This window comes from Vollenhovia emeryi, unplaced genomic scaffold, assembly GCF_000949405.1.
Source record: "Vollenhovia emeryi isolate VEMERY1.0 unplaced genomic scaffold, V.emery_V1.0 DF939127.1, whole genome shotgun sequence".
NCBI classification, from domain to species: Eukaryota; Metazoa; Arthropoda; class Insecta; order Hymenoptera; family Formicidae; genus Vollenhovia; species Vollenhovia emeryi.
This window is the reverse complement of record NW_011967239.1, coordinates 3,509,709-3,526,933: the sequence shown is the minus strand read 5'-3', so window position 1 is coordinate 3,526,933 and position 17,225 is coordinate 3,509,709. Positions and strand designations below refer to the sequence as shown.

Here is a 17,225-nt window from a genome sequence, read left to right as displayed (position 1 = left end):
TTTTTTTAAATTGAAGGGAAAAGTACACACTTTTTGATGCTTCGAGCAGAATTAGCGAGGAAAAATTTCCTACGCCCGGGCACCTGGCCAAAGTTGGTTAGTTTTTAGGTAAAAACATGTCCTTACATTTTAAAAGCTACAGCAGCGCAGATGCATTCGAGGAAAAATCTGGTGACTAGTTTTGAAGCTGAGAGTGCAAGCTTTAATTTAAAACAAAAACGATCTTGCTACGATGAGTTTTAACGGAGATATCGTCGGTAATGTCGAAAACACAAGGGTTATTTCAATGAGCTGTGATTTGGCGAAAAAAAATCGTAGGAACTTCTTTTTTTTTTAAATTGAAGAGAAAAGTATACACTTTTTGATACCGTAAACAGAACTGGCGAAGAAAAATTACTACACTCCACACAGTGCGTCAAAGTGTGCAATTTTTTAGAGAAGAAACATGGTCATGATTTTGAGAAAGTTCCGGGAAATGGGAAGAGTGAATGCAAATTCCAATAAGAGCTTCTTAAAGCAGAGACTTTGCCCTATAAAATGAAAAAAAAAACTTTTCAATTCGACCAGTTTTCGCGAAGTTACGCTTATTTGAAATTCGCCAAATTTTGATGTAAATTTCTTGTTGCGTTAATTTTTTTGACCAGTGTATATAAAAGGAGAGAGAACATGTACTGGTACCGGCTCAATCCTGTCCCAGTATCTTCCCAGAGTTTCATTTGTACTCTATGTTTTACTTTTTGTTCCGTCTCTACTCATTGAAATATTTCTGCGCTGCATTCAGGATGAATTGGTCGATAATCTCCCGAATTAAATGTATTAGCGTACGCTACATTATTATTATCGTATTACAAACCACATTGTAAGAGGAGAGGAATGTTGGCGATGCGATTACGTCCAACTCATCCTGGGACAGCGCCTTACGATATGTAGGTGCACCTGTATTATTCATACGTAAATTATTCATGTGTATAGATTTATATATACGTATATTTGTCTCGCGATGCGCGTGATCGCCAATGATCCGTGTATTTTCTGACCTGTGGTGTTGTTGTTGTTGTTGTTTTTGCTTTTGCCTCACCTTGCACGGGGGCGAAATACACTCTACACCCGCCACCAACCACCAACCGCCACACCTGTGCTACTATCGTCTCGTGTTGTGGGGCCCTATCTACGAACGCGCGTACCACCCCCCTTCGTACGAACGAACAAACGAATATTGCAATTGCCACGCGAATACAAAACGCGCCCTTTCTCGGGCCCTCATCACCCTCCACTTCCGGTTGTGTTACGGATAAACCGCCACCACCGCTTCTCCACCCCTTTCGAGCGTCTCGCAGGTGGCCACTTGGTACAGGGTACGTCTTCACTATTACTAATAGCATGCGACCACGCCTTTCGTTCCTCGTCGATCGGTTTCACTCCCCCTTTTGTATTTGCCGATTTGCATGGCGAAATGAGAGAATCCTACGGCGATTTCAGCGTTACGTATATACATTTGTCATTATTCACGCGGAAGCAACGCCGCTTTTTCAGCTTTAAGATGTTCAACAGAATTTATTTCATTAACACCGATATATGTTCTATAAATTATTAACCTTTTTTAGCCGTTGCTCGTGTCATATTTCCTTACGAATGGACTTGCATTTTTTTCTACCCGCGTACAACGACGAGTTATTAATTTTTGGTTTAGCAAACTTGCAGAGAAAGTTGCAGTAAAGCGCTGTCACGTTGCACATTTGTTATACAATCCGGTTATGGTAGTAGAGTTATATAAAGTGATTATATTTTTATTCATTTGCTAACAAGCTACGATTACGTAGCGACAGTTAATCTGCAATTTTCCCATCTTCTCTTTTCGGCTACTTGCCGTTTAATATGCGTTAAGTGTTTGTGAATTGAATAATGAAACGGGCATTTAGTTTCTTTGAAGCTGAGCATCTATAAGAAATGTGTACTGATTTGATAATTTAGGATTGTATTTAATTTTCTCGAATCGCGTCCTCACGGTCTGTGCGAATCTCTCAAAGCGAACACTACGATTTATCTGTAATACAGAATGGGGAGATCAGGCGGACTAGTTTTAGGTTGCTCACATGATATAGACTTCGTAAAGTATCGACTAGCATGCTTGTACACTAGTTTGTCGAGACAGTTTAGCAACGTGATTGTCTTTAACTATTGGTTTCTGCACGATAATAGTTTATATCACGATTGTTGCTCTCTGATGTTATTACGCGCGATGCCGACAATTGAACTAGACGGTAAATTTGGGGAAGGCCAAACTTTGAACAGCAAATTGCAAACTGTTCGCGCGACAATTACGACATGCGTTTCTCTACATATCTTCCCTTACGATTTGTTCCGATTATTCTCGTCGCGTCTGAGCTTCATTCATTTGGAGCGCGCGCATCGGGAATTGTTTCTGCTCGTGTGCGAAAACGTCAGCGAAAGCAATCGTGACACGCGATTGCATGCACGATTTGTGACAAATCGAGCGGCTGCGCGCCGTATGCGCGGTCTGCAGTTCTCGATATTTTTATGACTTGCAGAATGATACTCGGCAAATTGTCACGCTTCCCGCGTTTGAACGAAATATCAGAAAGCGTATGTTCGGAACGCCTAGCCGCTCGATTCGGAAATCATGTTTGCGAGTGTGGTTCACTCAGGTGTGACAGTTGAGCGAGACCGCAAATATTTCCAGCGAAGGTACGTCGCTGCATACAATTACTAATAGCGTAAGACCCGAGGGAGATTGATCTTGGCGCGTCGAAATGCGCCACAATGCGCCTTTTTAGCGCGCGCGACGTTACGCCGCGCTTTGCATCATAATGCGTTTTGATGTAATACGAAAGCTCGAAAGGATATCCGCGATCCTCCGGCCGGGCGAGTGTCCTCGATCGAGGTCGCGCGCGCCATGCTGTCGACCTCCTCCAGCGAGAGACCGTCCCGACCATCGCGATGCAGCGCTGCCTGCTAATGTTGCTGCTGTGTCTCTCTGACGTTGCCGTACACGGTGACTTTCGTTTTCGCCGGGAGGTTAACGAAACCGTTGAACCCACATCGATTGCCGCGTTGCGTTCCTGCGGACGGCACCGCAGTAGTGCCGACCGTCGTCCTGCAGACAAGAACCCCCTTTCAAGAATAACTCTGCGGAAATTTAGCAGCTAAGATTTATTTATATACAGTTTACAATATGCTAAGCCTCCTTTCGGAACGTTTCTCCGCAACGGCATATACTTTTTCCATAAAAAAAAAGGGATGCTGAACTTTTATTATCATTTTTATAGAGAGTCGCATCTATTTCTACAAGTTTTCGATAGGATTATTGATAGAGACTGCCTTTCCTTCCCGAGAGGGCCTCTTTTCTCTCTGAAATTTTTCACAAGGTCCACACAATTTTTCCCCATTTCGTACGTTCCGCGGGAGAAATGCGCAGGATGTCCCTTATCGCACGCGCGATTTGTAAAAGCGGCATCCCGGAGGCCTCGCACGTGTACGAGTTACGTGGAGGACCGTTTTTTTTGCTTTTTCGAAATTATCTCCACCGTCTGTCCGTTCGGTCGGCGGGGCTAACGATCCGTCGAGGCGACGCGCCGCGTGCTCCGTAGGTCTTGAACCGGAGAGTTGGCCAAGAAATTCGTTACCCTTTTTGTAACCTTCCCGCCGGACGCTCTAAATACACCGTGTGCCGCTAACGACGCCAGCTCGTTACTCCTTTCGTGTATATCGCTTTCGATCACCTTGGCCTAAGGGGCCGATTCTCGCGTTAAAATTGCTCCACCTCCACCTCCTTTCTACAGTTTATTCGCGTCCCGTAGGTACCCTCTCTCACCTTGGTCGATCGAGAATAGGATACGGAGCCCTTAACACGATTCGCCGAAAGTCGTTTAAAAAGACTGGATATGAAGAGGACGATTAAGGAAGTACAAGCGACTGTTTTTGCTCATTCAGTAAAATTTCTACCCTTCGTCACTGTCATTCTACGTGAGATTTACAGTCTCCCCGTTTGATTCTTTTAAATGTAGGCAGCCCGTCTCACGGCACGACAATAACAATAGTTTTAACAATAGTTGATATTTCAATCCGATGTAGTGCTGACGATTTATGTTAATTCGATCTCCGATATTTTCAAGCTATCAATATGCGTCTCGATAAAATCTTATTATTAAACGGCGATAGTTAGCTCCTGGATGCAATTGCTTCAAGATCGCGACGTGGTCGCCCGGTGCTTATCGCCGCAAATGTGCATGATCCAGCGATATCACTGTACCGGAACAGACCGAATATTACTGGCAGGGCGATAGCATATCGCCGCATATCCCGCAGGAGGATCTCGCCGCGGATAAATTCACCCTGGCCAGAGCGCCAGAGGATCCGTGGCAGGATCGAGAAGGCAGGACCTCGTAGGCGTAGACGATCACCGTGATCCACGATTGTGTGAACCAGGATCATCCTTTACTTCCGATAGGATCGCGCCTCCTTTTCTCTTTCTCCATCTTCCTCGCGGCGGCTTCGGGCTATCTGCGCGTCGTCACTTTGTAACGCATATTTTTCTCGCACCTGCACCATGTAATAATGTTCTCTTTACGTTTATCGGCAGATAATTTGTATCGCGGAAAAAGTGCCTAAAGTCTAGTACGCGCGATACAAAAGTTCCTCGGGATAGGAAGTTAAAAAAAAGAATCTATTCACTGAAAAAAATTTCTGGTTGAATATGGCCGAACCAGATAATTCCTGTAGGATTTACCAGAATTCCTGTAGGATTCTGCAGAATCGGCCATATTCAACCAGACATTTTTTTCAGTGTTGTTGAAACAATTTTAAGTGACGCTTTTCTAACAGACGTTGATTCTGAGTGTCGGCAAAAGTAAGACAATCTCTAACCGAGTTATTATGAATTAAAATTACAAATAAGACTCCGATATAAACAACTATAAATGTAGAAAACAATATTAGTCGTTGAGATGATAAACGAGAAGAAATATAGGCGATGTGAGCCGTCACCAGATTGAAGCTGGTCAAATTATATTAATATAATACAATTGTGGGGTATAAAAATATATTAGAAAATACAAAACATTTCGGTAAAACTACTTAGTCTAAACATATTAATAAGAAGCGATGAGTCATGGTAAACAAGTGGTCGTTATCGTGAAAATGTATGTAAAAATGTTAAATGCAGGTCAACTTATAATTTGCAGCAAGTCAGAATAGTGTGTCATTTTCACCGCTACATCGCTCTTTCGATTACACTTGGAACGGAAGGCGCGATGGAACAAAACCATATAATGGACAAGCCAACACACCATTCTGACTTGCTGCAAATTATATAAGTTGACCGTTTAACATTTTGACACATATTTCCACGATAACGATCACTCGTTTACCATGACTCATCGCTTCTTAATATGTTTAGACTAAGTAGTTTTACCGAAGCGTACAATTTTTATCGCAATGTTTTATATTTTCTAATATATTTTTATACCAAAATTGTGGATAATTTGACCACCTTCAATCTGGTGACGGCTCACATCGCCTATATTTCTTCCCGTTTATCATCTCAACGACTAATACTGTTTTCTAAATTGATAGTCGATTCATTATAACACGTAGAATGACAAAATCAATATGGCACAGAGTTGATGCTCTTTGCCGAGCTTTTTAAAACATCCCGTAAAATAAACGTTTTGATAGCAGGAGCTCTTCATACACGTGCGTTTTCTATATCGAGTGTGACAATTAGATCGATTTCCAGCAACGGACATAGTTGCCCTCGCACGTGGCTTATCGATTCCACAAGCAAGTTCAAGTTGCAATGCGCGCTTATGTCCGCATATCCAGACAACGTACCGCGAATAAAATGACACGACCCGGAAACGAATGATGCCGGGCGTGTACACGTTGGACTAGGGAGAAGGAAGGATTCTGCCGTCAAGATCGACAAATCCTGCGCCGCCCCGCCGTCGACACGGAACAAATGCGCGCGAGTTGTCGAGCGAGTACTACGTCGATCTATTTATATCGATCGTATGCCGTGAACCGGGTACGAGAATAGATCGAATGGAGATCGATGGCCAGGTTTTCCGCAGCGTACGGTGGAGGACGACCTCGGTGGAACCGGACGAGCGTGATTTTTCAACGAATAAGTCGGGAGGCAAGAAAGTTAACGATTACGAAAACCGCCAAGTAAATTAGAGACCGTGGAGCAGGCGATTTTTTCCCCGAGGGGGATGTTGGCCACGGCGGAGTCCGAGGAGAGATGCGCGATTTTCGGATGGACGGCCGAACGCACCGGAGCCAATTACGCGGTTGGAGATCGAGAGATCGTAGGAGACTCAATCGAAGGTGCGGAATCTCCCTCGCGGGGAAACTGGACGCGGACACGCGAGAGGCATCCGCGGAGACACGTGGGCTTCCTCGAAAAGGGGCGAGATGCAGCCTCCTCGGCTCTGTATCTCGCTCTTTAACCGTTGTTGTTGGGTAACTCGGTGGAACCCGAAGCGTTGTCGCTTATTTCGCGTAATTGCCGGTGTTCCTGCCGGGCAGACTCTTCTGAGGATACGCGATTCGCGAGCATCGGATCGGACGAGGCTCGATCGTGCCAGCGGCGGATCGTCCTCATTCCTGTTAACATTTTTGCCGCTCATTCAATTTAGCTACGAGTATTTACTATTCCCACTAAAAACGCCCGTAGCGACTTGTTTAAAGAGGAAAGAAACAGCGCGAGCTTATTAAACGTTTATTAAGTATACACATTTCTCGCGCGCGTCGCACGATGACGATCTCGCTGCGAGATCGCGAGCATTTTAATTAACATGCATAACGTGCTCTACACGTTAAAAACTAGAACACACGAATAATCTTCTAGGAAGAAAAAGAATGCAACTTTGAGTGTTATTTTAGTCCAAGAAACAATCGGACATCTCTTTCTCTCGTCATTGAATAATTTAGTCCCAAAAACTCGTCATATATATGGCGAACTGGCTTCTTTCTCCAGAGCGAACGATTAGCGACACATTAAAAGAACACGCTGCGCTATTTTTCACTCTCATTCGTAGCTGCGCGTCTATAGTTGCGTCCCCTTTAGGGAAAAAGGAATGGAAAAGAGGGAAAGGTTCGTTCCTCGGTTCGTTTTGTGTATAACGTCGCTTCTTTCAGTCTCGACGGGATCTAACTGTGCGGCAGTAGCCGGTAACTGCAGCAGCCTTTTACCCGGGGCTCCTCGAGTGCAATCTCGTATTCATGAATTCCTTGTACGTAGCCCTCCCCTGCGTTCCTTCTTCACCTACGTCTCCACCTCCGCCTCTGCCCTACCTGCCCCGCGCCGCTGCCTGGTCCCCGGTCTTTTGTGTACTGTGTGTGCACGGGGAATATCTCACACGCGTGCAGAACCGACGACCGAAAGAAATCGCACGACGTCAATCGAGATGCGCGCGTCATCATCGAAAATGTTAAGTGTGTCGCTCTTATACCTTTTACGTTTCGCCCGGCGAATCGTCATTGCTTATAGACAGGGCCAATCGTAGAATCGATACGTCGGTCTGCTAAATCGTCGTTCTGCTATCTCCTCGCGTGTTTAGCTGCGTGGTCGATCTATTGGATCTTCCGGAATTCGCGACACTATTTCTCCGCAATTATTTCTCGATGTAAAGCAGCAGACGCTTTAGCGGTAGGCTTTCAATCTGAAATTTATTCTGAATAAAATCCCGTGGAATCTGCAATAAGGATTATCTAGCAGGGTATCAAATAATTAATTGGCCTGAAATTTCTGGGTATTTAGTCATTTATTAACTCGACAATAACTGATTCGTCCATATTCAACCAGAAATTTTTTTCAGTGTGGATATTTCAGTGACACAAAAGTTAATTTTTCGTCCCAAAGTCGGTCGCTCGTATTACGGTCAGTCATAAGACATCCTGTCAATCTTGCTTGACAACTGCGTAACCTACATAGTTATTGAACAGCGATGATTTCGCAGGGACGACTGATCCGCATAGTCAATTAAGCTTAGTGAACCGACAGATCCGAGCTTAACACACATACATTTATAAGTCACGTGCATATATACTTTTTTTATGAATTCTAGTTCGATGGATAGTTGAAAAAAATAGGAGCCAAAATAATAGTACGCAAAGAGAAAATTAAATCTATAATAGGTGTATACAGGGTGAGTTTTCACTTGAGACTGCAAAATATCTGGAAAAATAAGCATTGTGTGTAAATTTTGGGTATGTTACGATAGACAAAAATTTTCAATAATTGGAGCACTATTGCAACAGCGTATTTCTCAAACCAAATCAAATGGAAAAAGTCCCGTACTATTTTTCCTCCCGACAAACAGTTATCGAGATATCATAAGCTAAATATTGGAAAAGTTATCAATTTGCTCTTGAACATCTCCGAATGTATTAGGCAAAGGAAAAAATGTTTCCGACAAAAGTTGTTCATATTAATAAGTGGAATAAGATAGTATAATAAACAATAGGGGTTCCCATTTAAGATTTCAAAGTTATCATCCCCCGCCCCCATCTCCCCTAGGCGGCTAACTTTTGCGGGATGGAATTACCCCCTCGAAAATATTGAGGGTTTATTTGGAACATTTTTTCGTACAATGCTTATGTTTCCAGATATTTTGCAGCCTCACGTTAAGAACTCACCCTGTATATAATTGGATCGAGATGAAGCAAGCAGACGCGAACAAACGCAAATGAACAATGTCATTTGTACGGCGGTGTCATTCTCATTAAAGCAATATCCTCGCTCGTGTTTGTCAGCTCGCTTGCTTTGCCGGGATACGATTTTAAAAAGCTTGATTCAGTTGATTAAATATCATTACTGAAATTAAAAAAATGGACAGTACTGACACGATTAATGAGCAATGAGAGCTGTGAAAATTTTAACGAACTCTAATCAGTGCAAACAGTGTCTTATGATATTTGATAAATTATTGGATTATTCGTTACAGCGATATCGGTTAATTTATGATATTAATTGCATTTTATAGGTACATCATTTGCTTTTTATGTTACCTTTTGCATAATGTGACGACGCATCACACGACATATTCCAATATTCCTGCGAGGTGAAGTATCGATTCGGGTCTATTTTTATGTTGCGTGAGATTAAATTGACTGCAAGCGCGGTGCAAAGCAACAAGCGTTATTCATGAAAGAATAATTGTCGCGGTATTGGAAGACATTCTTCAGTTTTCCGAATTGGATATATGTGCGTTGTGTTCTCCGTGCCAATGTTTCTCTTCTAAACGTAGATATCGTTTTCTCTCTCTCTCCCTCTCTCTAAAAATTGATTTATATATTTTGCATCGCTACGAGATGAAATTTAAAGAAACGCGAAAAGCACATAAACGTTTAGTCGTATCGCATCACCGAAATGGTTTTGAAATTACCGTGACTTTTCGTCGGGACTCAATGATTTCGAGACCTTGATTCGCGTGTACACACGTCGATCCCGCTCCGTTGCAAGATTGATCCACTGCATCGCGTTCAGGCCTCTATCGAGACAAATACCCCGTCGCTATAAATAGTCTATACAAATGCGATTCTCCGGATGCCGCAGCGACATCGAGTCGTACCACAGAAATAAATCTCTCCGCGTCAGATCTCGATCCACGTCCTCCTCTCCGTCGTAGGCCGCGTGGAGACTCGTCATTCGTCATAGAATCGCCACAATTAATTATGCCAAACGGCAATCGATACGTCGCACGCGCCTTTTTTCCACGCGTTATCTCGTATCGGGGCCCCGTGGAAAATAAATCGGTAGAGTTCCACGACGAATGATTTCGCACAAATTGCTTTCGCGATAAGACGCATCGCCGTGCGGTTTTCGTCCCGTTCGCTGCGTCTTCATTGTCGAATCCGCCAAACAATGCGCTATGTGCAAAGGGAACGCTACATTTTTCAGCGATTATCTCGGCACTTGCCGATTCTTGTGTGTTTGCTGTAATCTTTTCCCGATAAACGTAACGGCAAGAGTCTGTTCTTTGTCGATTCGGTGCAGTGTTCTACAAGCCAGATCGTTCGCGCTGCATTTCGCTTTTGTCTGGGCTGAAAAAATAATTTTGCTACAAGACCGCGGCGCGGAAACGACGCGGCGAGAACCCGTGGAAGTCGCGCCGACATTCCACGCCGGGTAACGAACTTCCCGGCGTTAATTGACAAAAATTCTCTGCCAAACGCTTCGCGCCGGCTGCCAATATCCGCCAATTTGCGAGTTGCTCGGCCGACTTTCCGCATCCAGAAGCGGCGAAGCGCGGCTCTCGCGCGCAGTTTGTCGGTGTAATTTCCAGTTTGATTAGCCGACACCTCTCTCCGCGGAGCGTGTGTACGCGCGCCGCGGGACCGGGCGCGCGTTTCCAAGTTATGTACGAATTGCCGCTAACGATGTAGTTAACGGTTGATTAAAATCGAGATCCATCCATTTCCGCGGAGGCGGTGGGAATTTTGGTCCCTTTACCGGACGGGAGTGCCGCCCTTTGCCACGCCGTAGAACGGAAACGTATCCGCGCGGCACGAAACGAGTCCGATAATCGCCCTATAATTCACCCCGAGTCGCGCCGAATAGCGTAGTGGCTACACGGTGGCACAAAAACCTTATCGCGTGCGGCAATTTGTCGGGCGGCGATCTTTATTTCGTGCCTGTTACGTTGTATATGTATAAGGTCCAGGTAGCAGAGATAAAAGAGATACCGGGCGACTTAATTTATTTTCCGTGTCGTCAATTTAAGCTAAACACTCTTAACTTTGAAATGGTAATCGCAGCCGTACCTTCATTATCTCGATGCAAAAAGGGACGGCTATTAATTCGAGGGTAGAATACGCGAGATTTTACTCCGCATATTTTATTCATGCGCCGCCTCAAGAATTAACCCGCGACAATTTATCGCTGTTGCGCAACGCGATAAAGTTATGACTTGCAGAAAGTGTAATTTGCCTAATAAAACACGCTTCATACCTAGCCGTTAGTGATCGAAATATCGTCGCCGCCACGTGGAGCCCGTCGGCCTCCGGAATTGATTGCCAATTACCGGGTGGAACGACGCTGACTCGATTCTGCGATCTAGAAAATTGAGTTACTTGACGAAACTCGATTCGACGGTGAATATGGCGGCGCGGTCTCGAGACGAAAATGCGACGTCACGTTAATCTTACCTGTAAGTTCATTCCTGACGGTTTTCTTTTTTTCGTCGTGCCGTAACGCGCGAACGACGCCCGCGGGCATGTTATTTTTACACGGATTAAGAAGAAACGTTTTCGGAGCATTCGAAATTGCTGTCGTAACTCGAAGATAACGAATGCTAATTATCCTGCGTGATGAATTAATGAATACGACACCCATAAAGTATCGTTGTAGTAAGACGGGCGAGAGGAATCCTTGTTCTCTCGAATCCTTATTCGGGACAGTGAAAGCGTGCGATACGTTGACTCCGTTCTCAAAGGGTGTCAATTTACATGACTTCATCAATGACGCGCGTTATGTCACGTCAGCTCGCGTCGTTTTTACTTGTACATTGCCGTCGTTAATCATTGGAATAATCCGACCATTTGATCTTCTGCTTTTTTTCCAATTACATCGACTAATGAACGTCTGTAGCAACTCGGTAGAATTTATCGCGCACGCAAATGAACATCGGAAAAATTTTAATCGACGCGAAAGGCATCCGCGTAAAGTGCGTATTGATAAGCGCCGCGATACGATCGTCGTATTTTGAGATCTCAGCGTCGCGGAGCCTCGCTTTTTACTCCACGCTAATAATAATAAAAAGGCGATTTTTACGTGGTTAAGAAATTAAAGCGTCCTTTTTGCAACGTGATTCAAGGAAAGGACGCGATAATCGCTGTTAAGCGCCAATAATAGCGACCGGTGACGAAACCGGAACCAGTTCTAATAACCAGTTTGACGTGAGACAAAAAGCGACGACGGACTTAAGAATCAATAAAGGTGCCTAAAGACTTTCTCGTCGGTTCCACAGTGATCTTCCCGGAAGAATAGATCCTCCCTTTCCACCTCTTATTTTTTCGCTCGCTCTTCCGATCGAACGGTTCGCTCATTTCTTCGCCGTCTTCTCGCTTCATTTTCCGGTGACAAATCAGATGTATCGAAAGCTCCTTACGTATAATTTGCGCAGACTTTTATCGGTCTCTTACATTCAGTGTATTAAAGACGCGGTATCTCGTTCGCTTAACTTTTGTAAGTCGAAGCTTTATCGAGATTTCCCAGATTGAGAAAAGCGAGTTCCTCTTTCGAAAGTCTAGTAATACTTCTAATAATTTCCAGTATACTCTAAAGCCTGTCGCATATTGAATAAGAATTAAACGACATTAATGTCCGTATCTTTATATTGTAGCGCACAAGGTTACCCATGCACGGAGAGACCGATACGGTTATGTCTAATTAGGGTTGGCACAACCCCAATAAATATAATAGTAATATTTAGGACAGCTATATCTGTGGTTGTCATATCCATAAGTAGTGGAGACAACCACGTGCGCCTTGTGCAGCAAACTTATAACGAATTCGGTTGCTTGCACTAGTGCACACTAAGGCCTGTTTATAGCCAGTTCTTATGTCTAACTTTGTCTTCAATACACGTTCAAACAGTATTTAGTCAAACAGTGATCCGTGTAAACGTTGTACAGACCATTTGTCTGGGTAAGAAATATTGCAAGAGGTATTTAAGATGATCTTTAAATATAACAATTGACTGGAAACAAGGCCTAGTGCGCACTCAGTGCGCACTAGTGCAACCAACCGAATTCGCTGTTAGTGAATGTTGCAACACAAAACAACGTAGATGCCCCCACTATTTATACGGCAACATTTTAGCTTTAGTTATTTTTGCCTTATAGCCGGTCCTTCCGTGTGTGCATTTGCTGTTTAATTTTCGAGAACGGAGAACAATGAAACGTTTCGATGACGCGGGTAAGAACAAATGTATCAACGTGTTTTCGAAGTACGCGAAAGAGAATCGGCGCGTTATCAAGATATTCAATTAGCCGGCGGCTAACATTAACGTCGATAATTGTTAAGAAATCGCTCGTTAAATTTTCCGAGAGGCTTATCTTATCGAGATTAGTCATTAACCTTTGTTCAAAAGTTAAGTTAAATCCACGTGGCTTATGGGCTCGGTATCGCGGGATCTCAATGCGGCATGGTAGTGCGTCGATCGCTTTTGCGATAATGGTGTGAGTCAGCTTGATGGACGCGGGAGAAGATGCTTGAATAAACTTCCAGATAAATATTTGCGCTTCGCAGAATGCCTTTGCATTGTTGAGCCGTAGGATCGTTTCAAATTAAACGGCGGCCTTATCGCGCACTGTCAGATCGACCGGCATCTTCAATCTCGATGATCAATGGTCGTACAAAAGTTTTTCCTTGCGATTAAAATCTGGGATTGCGATAGCTGTGCTAATTAATATTATTATAATAGCAGCGAAATTCATATCGACAGTGTCGAGTACCGTTTAAGAAAAATATCGCGGCGCTTAGAGAATAGATCGATCATTTCGATCGACGAGATTTATCACGAGTTTTCAGAAGTGCCTAATATCACGGGGATTTTGTTTCACTTTCAGCTACGCGCGATCACAGAGCTCGCGGTCGAACGTTTACTCGAATCCCTTACGCGATGCGCGGGTCGTGTAGGCCAGCGGATGTCGAAAGAACCGCTATTAAAGTCTCGATGACTGCTTTTTTCGACGCGCCCCGGCAATTTGATTTCGTATTCCGCCACGGCCCCCCCCCCTCCCCTCCCCCGTTTCCTCCTCTCTTTTTCTCCGTCGCGTAGATCGAAATTTTATGGGTCGTATTTCCTCTTTAACGCCGATGCTGTGTGCACTCTGGATGATTCCACTCGCCTTTGTGTCTCCCGTCCTCCACCCTCTCCCATTCGCTCCCTCTTTTCGTTTCCCCCTTTCGCCGCCCACCACCTTTTTTCGCGCGGACGGATCGTAAGTTATCGTCGTCGTGTCGCGCGGATCGACAGATGTATACACTGATTGTCTCTCGGGGGAAAGTGGAGTACGATCCCGTGGATGGATCAAATTCGCCAGGTATTTATTGCCGGATGAGTCAAGACCCACTTCCGTGAGAAATGGAGGAACGAGCGAAGCCAAATGATATAAGATTTTAATCGGAACGCCTTTTACTTGGAATATATTAACTCTTTTCGCGGTACTTTTCACTAGAACAAACGTGGACCCCGATGGGATCCGGTTTTGCTCCACTACTCCGCGAGAGATTCCCGCGAATGGAGTTCTCATAAAACTCGCTCGCGCCGGTGCGCGGGAAAAAAAATCTTTGGGTTTCATTCCGCGTGGTTGTCAGCCGCGAAGAGAAGAGATTCGCGGAGTCGAACGACGAGACGATGACGATCGGTCGCAAGAGCGAGCAGAGATCGCTGGCGCGAAGGCGAAGGCGCGCCCCAAGAAGACGAAAACTCGTTTCGTGCTTCGTTGCGAAGGTTAAAACCGTAACGCTCCTATCCGCCTTGCTCGTCGCCGCGGCCGCTCGTGTGCGAGCGAGCGAACGCGGGCGCTGGCCAGGCCGAGCTTAAACATCGGCGAGGCTGTGGCCCCCCCTCGCCAGACCGCAATTACATCCCATAAAGCACGATTGAGACACGGTTCGGCCATTATTCTCCCATACAGGGCCGTACAAAAGGGTCCCGCCGTTTAACGCGGCGACCCTCTTTCTCGTGCATACCTCGCCTAGGTCGCGGCACGCGCGTGCTCGTGTCAGAAGGGAAGAGTGGAAAAATGCGCCCGAGCTATGTCAAGGGTATTTTTCCTTCGCCATTCTCGAGGGTATTCGATGGGATCTCAACGCGGACCGCAGGAGCTGGTCCCTAAAGAGCTCTACGTCCACTCTACGTCAAGCAACTGTCTCTTTTCGAGGAGATCGAATCTGTATCTTCGCTAAAGCGTACCTTCCTTAGAGATTGACAGATCGCGCGTAGATGATATTTGCGAGAAAGTCGGCAAGTTCCCTTCGAGAACGCGCAGAAATTGTTTGGATGAGAAAATTTATTGGGAGGAGCGATCAAGTCTGCGAGACCTCGCCTCTCAAAGGGCTTGATTCTTTATGGCTCCCGAGTATCGTCGCAAAACGTTACGAGCGAGGCAGGATGATAATGGTAATCAATTCTACTCGATTCTACTTTAATCGTTGATCATTGACTTTTTCCGCTCTCGGTTCCTGCGACCTTGCCTCTCACTCGTTCCCCTCGTAATCGAAGAAACTCGAGGCACGTTTCGCTATGGTGCGATTATGCCGCCTCTTGGAACTTTATGAAGCAATTACCGCGGCACTAATTAGAGTAGGAGCGCCGGTTTGGCAGGACTGCTTCATTTTTATCCAGAGTGTCGTGAGTAACGGAGGCGAATCGCTCGCGAGCGTCGCCCGCACGAACAATGCTTGCGTCCCTGCGTCTCAACTTCCTTCCTTATCCCCCCCGTGAAATTATGCGTCTCGTCTTACTCAATTTACGCCAATTAGGCAAGTTGAATTTTACGCATTGCTCGATAAATCAAGTAAGGTGCAAATCTCGATTTTCCCCAAAATCCTTTCTTTAATTTTACTTATTTTATCTGTACCATTTGTCTCCGCGAATACACGTTGCATGTCATCTGATAGCAGATATGAAAAACTATTTTTCGACGGGTCACATAAACAGATGGAAATAAGAGAAAAGTAATGACGAAAATTATTAAGATATCTGATGTGAAAAGAAAGCCTGTTGAAGTATACGAGCTTTACTGAATCTGACGCAAGGTCGCTTCTTCATTTCTATCTCTTTATTCATACGCGTTGCAAACCTCAATTCTAACGACGTCCCAACCGCGATGGAGCTTTGCGCGACGAAGGAAACCACTGACGAGCGTGTCACGGACGCATCATTGAGTCGGCTTAGCGAATGAAGAGCGAAACGAGGACGTTATATTACTCGTAAATGCGAACCTTGAGAAAAGCATATTGAATGCGACCGGAGGGGAAACCCTTAAATATGACGGAACCAGCCGCTTTACTACAGCCCGACCTAGAATGTACGCGCCGTTTATTTCGGTCAAGTGCTCGGCTATATCTAAAAAATCTTTTCGACGAACGACATAGTTGCAGATATAAGTTATTGGAGAAATACTTCAAGAATCTTCGTTGCGATACGAGATAACGATGTCTTTTTCGTAGGACACTTTATGTCGTCCTACATTGTATCGCGAGTGCGTTTAGGTTGATGCTCTCTATGACATAAGAGAAGAAAAAAAAAAACGTTGGAGCATCTGTCGCTAAATGTTCACATCCGTTTTCTCGCTCGTCAGCTGCCTTTTTTTTCTCTCGCATTTGTGGTTTTCCCATAGTCGACCACACCTTCTCGCCCATCGGTACGGCGGGGTACGGGGACTCTTTTTTTTCCCCCGTACGAAACCTTTAATTTGGCACGTGTTGCACTCTTGGCTATTGTTGCCATGATTGTCGGGTTGGCTTGGCTGTCTTCTTTCGCATCGTCGCCGATCTTTCACGTGGCATAAGCGGTGTAGGTACACGGTGATAATTCGCGGTTCTCGGATATGCGTGGCACGCGTGTTGTTCCTCGGCGTCGCTTTTCGCCTATCTCGAATCGTTACCTGCTAAATATTATAATACCACGAGAAAGAGCGCTCTGCCGGTGTCGTCGAACGTCGTAAATACTATTAATGCAATCGGGAATTGATTTTCCCCGGTACTCGTTTGGTATTCATGGGCAAAGAGTAGGTCGCTGCGTTATTCGTCCTGCCTATGAATACCAAAGATATTGGCCTAAGAAAATTTTCTAGTATACACGTGAAAATCGCAATCACATGCAATACGAACATCTTTTTACAAAGATGAATACCTGCTAAGAATATACAATTATATTTCATAATTGTACATCTTTTAAATATAATTATTTAAAAAGGATGTACACACACACATTAAACAATATATACAGGGTGAGTCTTTCCATATCCGACAAAATTTTTGAGAAGGTAGAACGGATCGAGATGAACGGAAAAGTCCTGTACCATTTTGCAATTTTCGTAATAGTTAACGAGTAATTAATTATTAAAAATCGTTGTCTTAGGCCGGCCTACCGCCCACTTCGAGCGCGTGGCAAGATGTGACCGCCCGGCGATCGATATTGCTATGCGCACATCTCGCCACGCGCTCGAATTGGGCGGTAGGCCGGCCT

The 17,225-nt window shown here is 44.8% G+C and overlaps 1 protein-coding gene across 5 annotated transcripts in view; it reads left to right on the top strand.

Moving 5' to 3' along the window:
* The window catches only part of LOC105568913 (SH3 and multiple ankyrin repeat domains protein 1), a 79,658-nt gene that overhangs the window by 40,248 nt on the left and 22,185 nt on the right, over positions 1-17,225 (top strand). The window contains exon 1 of one of the 5 annotated variants that reach the window (XM_012024988.1): positions 650-1,355. The exons of the other annotated variants lie outside the window; for them this stretch is intronic. The gene's annotated coding sequence lies outside the window, so the exon portion shown is untranslated. Of the gene's footprint in view, positions 1-649; positions 1,356-17,225 lie in introns of those variants that run through there. 5 annotated transcript variants of the gene reach the window in all.